General features: G+C 47.2%; 1 non-coding gene across 1 annotated transcript; it reads right to left on the bottom strand.

Annotated features, from left to right (window-relative positions):
- Nucleotides 1-8,051: 8,051 nt before the first annotated feature.
- TRNAS-UGA (transfer RNA serine (anticodon UGA)) lies at nt 8,052-8,138 on the bottom strand. The gene has a single exon. It is a non-coding gene; the product is annotated as a tRNA-Ser (tRNA).
- Nucleotides 8,139-10,222: the final 2,084 nt, after the last annotated feature.

The raw sequence follows: 10,222 nt of genomic DNA, 5'->3' as shown, positions 1-10,222 counted from the left end.
CCTCACACCGCAGCCGAAACTGTGAACCCTCGTAGTCCTCTCCGCATGGGCTTCCACTGCCGTGTCGTCCCCTTCCTAGGCCTCGCCGTCGTCCACTGTCGTGGTGCTCTCCGCGCGGCGTGGTCAACGTGGTCAAGGAACGACTTCCATCGGAAGAGTACTGTACGTGGAGAGGCTGATAGCTGGGTCGACGGCCACAGCCACGTTTTTTTGTGATTTGCCAAGTAAGTCGCTTTGTCAGGCCTGTTGGGCTGCAAATCTTTCAAGACGAAGAGAGCTTTCATTCGGATGGCCGAGAAAATGGCCCATCAGTAATGAGAAATGGGTTGTACATTTTTAAAACACATCAAACCGGCACTTAGTTTCAAATATCTTTTTTTCATTTCAAGATTTTAAATTACATTAAATTTTATGCGTGGAGAATTTGTTGGATTTTATATTGATATACATTTATTTTTAAAATCAGTTTGAATGTGAGTCGAAATTTTGGGATTAAAAACAGTTCGAACCGCACCGAAATATGCAAAATTTCATATAATGTTTTTAACCGTTGCCACAATATGGGCTGTAATGCTAACAAAAAGAATATGGGCTCCAAAAAAACCTTAAGAATTAGCAAATGGGCCGTAAATTATTAGAAATAATGGCATATGGGCTGTATGCTGTTTTCCACAGATTTGAGGCTTTCCTAAAAGAAAAGGTTGATGCACAAGCACTGACTGTTGGATGTCCATCCAACGGCCGTCGTGCTTCTTCAATCTCTGCTCTTCCTGCTCCAGCCGCTCAAACAAGCGGCGGTGGGACTGTCTGCTCCCTCCTCCTCGCGGCTGGCTGTGCTGCCGCGCAGGCCTCACCGCCCGACCATACTCCCATCGCTGGCCTAGCCATCCCCCTACTCACCCACACCTGCTGTTATTCTTCGGCGACGACAGACAAACCCGTAAACCCTCATACAGTCGTACTCCCCTCCGTGTGGGAAACAACTGCCGAGTCTTCCCTGCCTTCGTGTCGTCCCCTTCCTTGGCCTCGCCGTCGTCCACCGCCCTGGTGCTCTCGGCGCGGCGTGGTCAACGTGGTCAAGGAACGACTTCCATCAGACGTGGACTATACATGGAGAGGCTGACAGTTGGGTCCACGGCCGCAGCAAGGAAGTGCCTCCTTATTACACGGAAAATAATGATTCCTCCACCTGACAGCTGGGACACACCGGACGGGCCACTGTATTTTGCGAAAAAAATGTTTCCCCCTGACTGCTGGGACCCACAAGTTACATCTTGGCACGCAAGGAAGTGCGTCTGGGCAAAAAAACACGATTCACCCCCTGACTGCTGGGACCCACCAGCTACATCTTCGCATGCAAGGAAGTGCCTGACAATTGGGACCCACCTGGTCGAAGCGTATGTAGCGTTGTCATTCTGGTCGCGAACATGTATGTACTTACTGGTCGATGTAGAGGCGCGCACATGTTGTAGTAGAGGCGCGCACGTAGCATGTACACGTACGTACAGCGGCCAGGGTGCAAGAAAGAAAATACGGCCATGTATGTGTACATACGGGCGGGGTCTCGAACGCCTACTCGCGCATACGTACGACCAGGGCTCGTGTACATGGCTGGGTCGGAACGGAGAAACAACGTCGTCATCGTGTTCATGGGGAGGCAACAGAATGCGTCGTGTTCATGGGGAGGCAATGGAATGCGTCGTATTCATGGGGAGGCAACGGAATGCGTGGGAGCCAACCGGCTGGGTCAGAATGGAATGCGTGGTCTTGTTCATCGGGAGGGCTTGGACGGAACAGGCGATGGAAACGAGGCCTGGCCTACCGCACAACGGAGGAAACGGACCTCCTACCTTCAGAATGGGGTCCTGTTGATTGGGAGGGGTCTGGCGTACCGCAAAATGGAGGAAACGGACCTCCTACGGTCGAAACGGGGGTCCTGTTCATCGGGAGGGGTGTGGCATACCGCAAAACGGACGAAACGGACCTCCTATGGTCGAAACGGGGGTCCTGTTCATCGGGAGGGGTGTGGTGTACCGCAAAACGGGACTCCACGGGATACTGTTCATCCCCACCGTCGACCCCCTCCAGCCTCCACGAGCTACTGTTCATCCACCGTCCACCTCCTCCAGCCTCCACCTGCGACTGTTCATCTGCGGGCTCCTGTTCATCCAGCCTCCACCGCGCGCTACTCCACCGGCTAATTTTCAACCAGCCCTCTCCACGGGCTCCTGTTCAACCACCCCTCCATGGGCTACTGTGCATCCTACCCTCCATCGTCTACTGTTCATCCAGCCCTCCACGGGGTGGTCCTGTTCATCCAGCCCTCCACGGGGTCCTGTTCATCCAGCCCCAACCGGCTCGATCGATCGGGGTCATGTTCATCCAAAGGCAACACCATGGAGTCCTGTTCATCCACCCCCATCGGGAACTGTTCATCCACCCCCCCCGCAACACTCACTGTTCATCCAGAGGCAGCATCGATCGGCTTTAGTTAGCAGCAGTAGCGAAGGAATCGCTCGATCGGGTTCAGTTAACAGCCATCGATCGACCGCTCGGGTGCAGTAACGTGTAGCCTAGAGTGCAATCGCTTGGGTTCAGTTAACATTCCACGACTATGTGAACAAGGTGATAGCATTGGTCAGACCACAGAATGTAATGGTGTATGCCCGAGGAATCAACCTCGAGTAAGACAACATTATGAACATCGTTGGTTCTGATTTGATTTGAGGATATCCCACACTCCAATCAAAGTTTGGACAAGACAATAGATCCAACAACTGATCACGAGGACCAATCGATGAAGATATCATCTTTCTTCAACACACACACACACACACACACAAAAGATAACCCTTAACACGAACTAAGTCAGACAAGCTTTTATCTTCCAACTCTCCAAGTTGTTGTTTGGCTTAACCAATTAGCTCAGGGGGTATCCCACACAAATCTTGGGGAATGGGTGGTTTGGAGGAAAACCAACATGATCATGAACTCAACATAGCGGTCAGGTGACAACCTGGTAATACTTCCGAGAAGATAACCGGAACGTCACGAACCACCGATATGTTACTAAGCTTAAGATCAATCTTGCTTTTCAGGGCAAGATGATATGATCAAGGGAGCGAGGGATTGACACAATCCTAACTCATTGATCGAAGAGTGCACCAGGAAATATGGACTAGGTAGCAAGATCAATCTTAGAATGGTAGTCCAATAACCAACACCCTAAGAATGAGAATGTTGTCCATTTACTACCAAGCAACGAGTTGCTCAGAGTATTGATTTCACACATCACGATTCCGTTGTCGGCATTCCGGTTACAATAACACGGGAACCGAGAAATGGATAATGATGGCGAGAAGTATCACTTCGTCAAGAATTCATAAGAGGTGGTGCAATTCTCATTTCAATCCTGACATAAAGGGGGTAATACTCCGAGGTAGAGCAGAACAAAAGCTGGATTGGCATTTTGATCTGTGGAATACAACTACTTTGACCAATCCAAGAAATGGATGAGGTGCTGGAGTTTGTTTCTCCTAGTTATTCCAGAATAGAATGGCTTGACGGACCACAAGAATAATAGGCATCGATGAACACGAATGCACAACTATTCCTGACTATCAATTTATAGACTAGGGTCGGAATACAACTAAGGAGGGTCAACTCAAGGAACATATAACTTTCTGAGTTGTGGACGCATGGATTACTATGTCGAACCAAGTTCAACATGTTTCTTTTGGATAACCCATGCAGAGAGGTAGGACTGGCAGAGTCACAATTATGAATGGAGAACTCCACAAGAGTACTCTTATTGTGATCTTTTGGTTCAAATAACTTCTGCCATATTGGCTCATGGTATTGGAAGAACGATATACCACATACCTCGAGGGCTATCACAAGGTTACTAATATCTTAAGAGAACTAGCAAATACTAACAACATGAAGTAGGGTGAATCTCGGGTTCAAAACCCAGGAGTAGAATACCTACTAACTAAATAACATCATGAGATGCTTTCGAGAATGGTGGCCAGAATCATCACACTGGGAACACCAAACATGGCTAGATTACTAACTCTAAGATACCCTAGTGTCATAATAACAACTCCAACATATATGTCGAGGCAATAGAGTACCTCAACTCACCGATTAGTGTGCTTAATCTGGCCCAAAAGGACATCAGGAACGGGAGGAAGGGATTTGCAGATGCATCAGACTGTTTAGAAACATGGGATGACTCGGACAGCATAACGGTTGTAAATGCTCAAAATGATTTGAGACATCATGCAAAATGGTGGCATAACCACTCAACATGACGATATCAAGGTTCTGAGGCCAGGTATGAACATATGGAAGTAGTAGGAACTAAACTGAGGCTTGAACTCAACAATCCTAGGCATCTACGGTTTAGTAACATGTTATCCTGAGAGATAGAAGAGAAGCCTAGTTCTTAATCCCCGTAGAAAAGAAGATGTTGACTCAGATTAGAAGGGCATAAGGTAAAGGAGTAAAAAGATCCTTATGCTCCCTTCCACAATCAATTCCCTTACATAACTAAAGCATTTCTAGACACAACTTCGACTGGTTTGGCTTGGTAATCCTACAGGTAGTCAGGCTCTGATACCAAAGCTGTCAGGACCCCGATTCCATGTCACATCGATCTAGCCGGTAACACCTCATATCACTTTATGGCCTCACGCACGGTATTCCCACGGGTGTCGCCTTACCATGGCCCGGGACCGTTTGTGCCTTTTGGCTCACGTATACGATAGTGTCGCTAGCATCCATATGACAGAGAACCCGGGCCAACATGACTAGTCGTGAACCCAAAGTGGCACTAACTTATGGGGACAGGCATACATGAATCAACATCGAGCATGTCGGTCAGCAACGTGCGAATCCGGGCTGTAGCACTGGGCTAACAGGACTCCGGTGAACCGGGATGTAGCAGGCTAGGCAGGACTCCGGATGTCACCGCGTGACATTTCCTCGAAGGGACAGACACAGGAACAAAGTAAATGACATGCCGTCCAGTCAAGTGTTCCGGAGCAGTAGTGCTGGGCTAGCAGGACTCCGGTGAACCGGGCTATAGCGGACTGAAGCACAAGACTACATTTCCCCATAAGAGAGGCTACCAAGGAGGAACAACTAGGCTGTCCGATCCCACACATACCAAGCATTTCAATCATACACACAATATGCTCGATATGTGTAAATACAACATGGCATCACAACATAACTCTACGACTCAAAGTATTTATTCATTAGGCTCCGAGGAACGAGATATTACAAACATGGGTCTCATGATCCAACATTCAGAGCATACAAGTCAAAGCACATGCGGAAGATTCACATGTCTAAGTACAAACATCTACAAATGAAAAAGACTGAGAAACCTGACTATCTACAAGATCCTGTCGAGGGCACAAGATCGTAGCTGAGATATCAAGCTAAACATTGAAGTCCACACGAAACTACTAGCGAGACTGAAGTCTCTCTGCAAAAACATAAAATAAGCAATCGTGAGTACAAATGTACCCAGCAAGACTTACATCAGAACTAACTACATATGCATCGGTATCAACAAAGGGGTGGTGGAGTTTGACTGCAGCAAGCCAGCTTTGACTCAGTGGCTATCCTGAACTACGACTACAAGTAACTCATTTGAGGTGGTGCACACGAGTCCACATATTCACCATATCAATACTCCACTATGGATCCGCTCCTGTCTCCCTACGAGAAGGCCATTCATAGCACTCACGCTTATCTTGCGAATTTTAGAGTATCCACTTTCACTTGTCTATGAACTATGCAAGGGGTCCAAGTTTCCATATCCGAGGAATCCGGCTATTCGAATAGATAATGATAACCCTGCAGGGGTGTACTTCTTCACACACGCTCTCGCCACTTACCACCATGTACACATCGTGTATCTCGGCAACATTCAAGCGGAAGCCTGGCGAGGGAGTCGGCCATGACCTGACTAACCAAGAAGTCTTTAGTCCAGGTTAATCACCTATTCGGGTTCCATCCGCAAGGAGATCCAGCCGGGGTGTCGCTCACGGCCCCAAACGATGTGAGCAGGGTTCCCAAGCCCACCATCCGGGTTCCACTTGGTACACCGTGCCACTGTGCCTAGTCTGTCCCAAGCCCACCTGTACCGGGTGCCACTTGGTAGACTACTAACACTACCTACAAACACCAGAAACTAGTTGCAACTCCTGGACAGAGATCATGTTGATTAATAAGTCGAGAGGGGCACTTAAGCATTCCAATGCATGGTAGTAGTTGTTCATGGATCACAAACACGGAACTCAGTTCCTGAGGACGGCCGCAATGACACAACCCACCATGTACTCCTACATGGCCTCTCACCGCTACCTTTACCAAATCGTGTTCACACACTTAGCTCACACACAGTAGGACATGTTCACCACATTCCAATTCATCCCCGATGAATCGAACCTGACTCAACTGTAAGCAGTAGCAGGCATGACAAACAAGGATGAATGAGTAGGCACATCAGGGCTCAAACAACTCCTACTCATGCTAGTGGGTTTCATCTATTTACTATGGCAATGACAGGTCATGCAGAGGAAAGGGGTTCAACTACCGCAGCATGTAACAGTTGAATTGCTATTGTCCTAATGCAGTAAAAGAGAGCAGGACCGAGAGAGTGGGATTGTATCGGAATGAACAATGGGGTTTTGCTTGCCTGACACTTCTGAAGAGGAACACACTTCATCGGTGTCATCGTTCTTGTCGTCGGTACAACATCTATCGAGAGGGGACAAACACTGGCAACAGAGAAGGAACACAATCAATGCAATGCACAACATGATGCATGATAATGACATGGCAATAAGTTGTTGATTGAGCTAATGCAACTAGCACCACAATTAAATGAAGTTGATTTGAACCCAAAGTTCAAATTCAAACTCCACATGTGGTTATTTAAATACCATTCATTTGATTTGTCCTAAAAGTGGCCTTAATTTGTTCTAACATGCATGAAAATAGCATAAATGGATAGATTGGATTTTTTGATAATTTTTCATATATAAATTATTTCATTGGGTGTTACGGTTGAGTTTATATGATTTTTAGAAGTTTAAAACATTTTCTGGAGTTTGTTAGATTAAATTAAACCCAGAAAATAGCTTATTGCGTCAGCACTACGTCATGCTGACCTCAGCAAGTCAACAGAACGGGTCCAGGTCAAAGCTGACAAGTGGGTCCCACTGGTCAGTCTCACAGTGCTGGCTCGAGTCAGAGATAGGTGGGGCCAGTCAACGGTGAAGTCAGCGGGTCAACTGACGTGTGGGGTCCATGTTGGTTAGGTTAAAATTTAACAGGGGTTTACCCCGCGGTTAACTAGGGGGTGGGGCCGGTCTGTCAGTGGCACAGGGCGAGACTAACACGCTAATTAGCCTCAAGCTAATGACGGCCACGTCAGCTGCCGGCGTTTAGCCGCCGGCGACCAAATCTGCGGCGGAGGAAGTCGGGATTTAACTGCAGGGCCCTATTTGGAGCGGCTGTAGCATGCGTGTGGAAGAGGGTAAGCTTTCGGCAACACCTTTTTCAGATTGGAAAGGATGAATACTTGTGTTGGGTCCTGCAGACCAGGATAGCCTCAGATCAAAACCTAATAAATGTACCTGGGGTTGATCATATTTTTGGGGCAATAAGTATTCCGAAATTTGAGCGCTTATGTAGCTCAAAACTCTGCCACCTGAATACTTGATTCATTAAGGTCGTCACCCTATACCCGGAAGTCTCTATCGTTTTCTTTGTCTGTTAAGCTTCACAGGGTTGGGACTCCCTAAATCAAACTGCAATCGTTGTTTATCAACCACTCACGACAACACCGAGATCTTTGACTTAGCTCCCACAGGTCATCCACCCGGGGCTGAAGATAACAAAAGGGAGACAAAGTCCTAACTAAATTAACACACAATAACCTCAACCTTCTACCCATTCCATCCATCATATCAGTCGAGTCGAGGAGATTTGTTCTTATCTATAGATAAGGCAAGAGAGAACTTATGACCTCGCGGATGGAGAGGGATTCGAACCCCCCGTATTCCTATCAATACTTCGGTTTTCAAGACCGACTCTTTCAACCGCTCAGACATCCATCCCTGCGCTCGCCCGCCCTATCTATCTGCGCGCTGGCAGGTAGGGGCAACTCTATGTGATTCTCTACGCTTGCTTGCGCCCCACCCCGTAAGCTGACTCTATTGCCTAGCGGTTAGCGACACTTTTCCGGTAGTACGAATCTCTACGCTTCGCTTCTTTCTATATGATAATATGCACCGTCGGTTGCAGCGCTCCCTGTAGGTAATAGCAAGAGAGTGAAGAACGAACGATCCTCAAAAAAGTCAGCAGTGAATGAGTCCGACTCGAGTTCGTGAGTCAAAGGCGTGGCAAGAGAGCGAGTTCGACTCGCGAACGATCCGCAAGTGAAGGACCGATCCTTTAACGCCAGTACTGTTGCGAGACTGGTACTTGGCGGCTCACGAGCAACATATAGAAAAAGGTTGCCCATCACTCCCTCGCTCCTTTTTGAAGGCCCACCGCTCCCCCTTTCTTTAAGTATCTATCCGGGCTTGCATTTTGGGGCGAGTACTACAGTTCCTCCATAATCACACAGAACGCCCAGCTTCAAAGAGCTGCTCTCTCCCCAGTCCAGAGCAATGTGTGGAATCTGGATCTACTGTGTGTTCTGACTCTATTGGATCAAGTCAGATACTAAGCCTTCTACTACTACTACTTAGGAGATCAAATGCTATATTTCAGAGATTGGACTCTCTTACTGTGTTTTTTCAGGGTTGTTCCCGAGCCAGGTTCCCTGGATCCATTCTTACCTAAATGGATGAATGAAGAAGGGGGTATTCCTAGGCACTAGTTATTTTCTTATGTGTGGACTTCGACCTTAAAAAGTATGAGTCCGTGCCTTCCTAAGTTGGTCCTGAATTTCCAATGAAGTTTTGATTTTCTCGAGGGACGTAGCAAACTATTTGGTTGGCTCCGAGCATTCTCAAAATAGAGTCCTGCCTGGACAATGTTGATAACGGGAAATCTCTAACCTCCGTGGTGGGTGTGAAGAAGGGTACAGCTAGAAAGCGAGAGAATATCTTTATGGATATGAGTCTGAGGCAGAAGTCTCTGAATGCGGGCCTGACGAACCTTTTGTACCAGGATCATCACGAGACTCTGTTTCTGTGGTAGATGACTCAATAGGCAGGGCCTAGAACCTCTAAAGAGGGTGTGACCAATCACCAGATCACGATCAAGAAGAGTCAAAGCTCTCTTACTAGCGCGAGCAATCATCCAACTATGGTGGTTTCTCAACCGGTGGGTAGATTTCTGTTGCACATTGTGAGTTCATATTTTCTTTTCTAAGAAACAAAAGTTCGAGCAGATGCCGTTCTAGCAGGTACAAGAACTCCCGTTCGGTAGGCATCTGCTTTAGCAATGTCTTTGATCCTCGATTAACAATTTGAGGAAGACGAGACAGAAGCCTTTGGATGAAACCAATGAATCTTCCAATCCGAAAGACTAAGGGGCTAGGCGCTCACCTACTATCTACACATTTCCTCTTTAGCGTTGGCTCCACCAGTTTTGACTGCGAGTCTCTTTAGTTATCTCAAATCTTTGGCAGGAAGGGGCCAAGCCAAATAGTGCTCTTTAGAAGCGTAATCCATACTTGAAACTCCTTCGCTAGGATCCAAAAACCTATGCTTCCGCTCTTCCTCACCAGGCAATGCTTACTCTTCTCGATCAAGATTTTGGAGACTTTGAAGCTCAAGGACACGACAGCGCTTGAAACAAATGCCTTGTTTTGGCACCTTCGTCTTCCTTTCTAACATTAGTAAATTCGAGATAATGGGACCAGTTTTTAATTGCCTAGAGGGTGGAGAAGTCACATCATCTGAGGTTTGTTGTGGGTTCAATTATGACACCGGTCTAGAAGACGGAGTGGTTGCACGTGTAAGTATATCATGTTACATATCTATTTTAAGCTAAGCTAAATGCCTAAACTAAACAATTTTCTATTAAGCGCGGCATCCTCTCTTCGGGGCGAGCCCTATCGATGATTTCATTCTGTACAATGTGAAACCTGAAATACCAACGGTAGTTTCCAAGTGCCATCTCTATTCGACTCCCATTCTTATTCTTGAATGCTTGAAGGGGAAGTCTGGGCTAGGTCAGCTAAAGGCGA

The sequence above is a fragment of the Triticum aestivum genome, chromosome 3A (genome assembly GCF_018294505.1).
Source record: "Triticum aestivum cultivar Chinese Spring chromosome 3A, IWGSC CS RefSeq v2.1, whole genome shotgun sequence".
NCBI classification, from domain to species: Eukaryota; Viridiplantae; Streptophyta; class Magnoliopsida; order Poales; family Poaceae; genus Triticum; species Triticum aestivum.
Note: the sequence above shows the minus strand (reverse complement) of the source record. Positions and strands in the feature narration are given on the sequence as shown.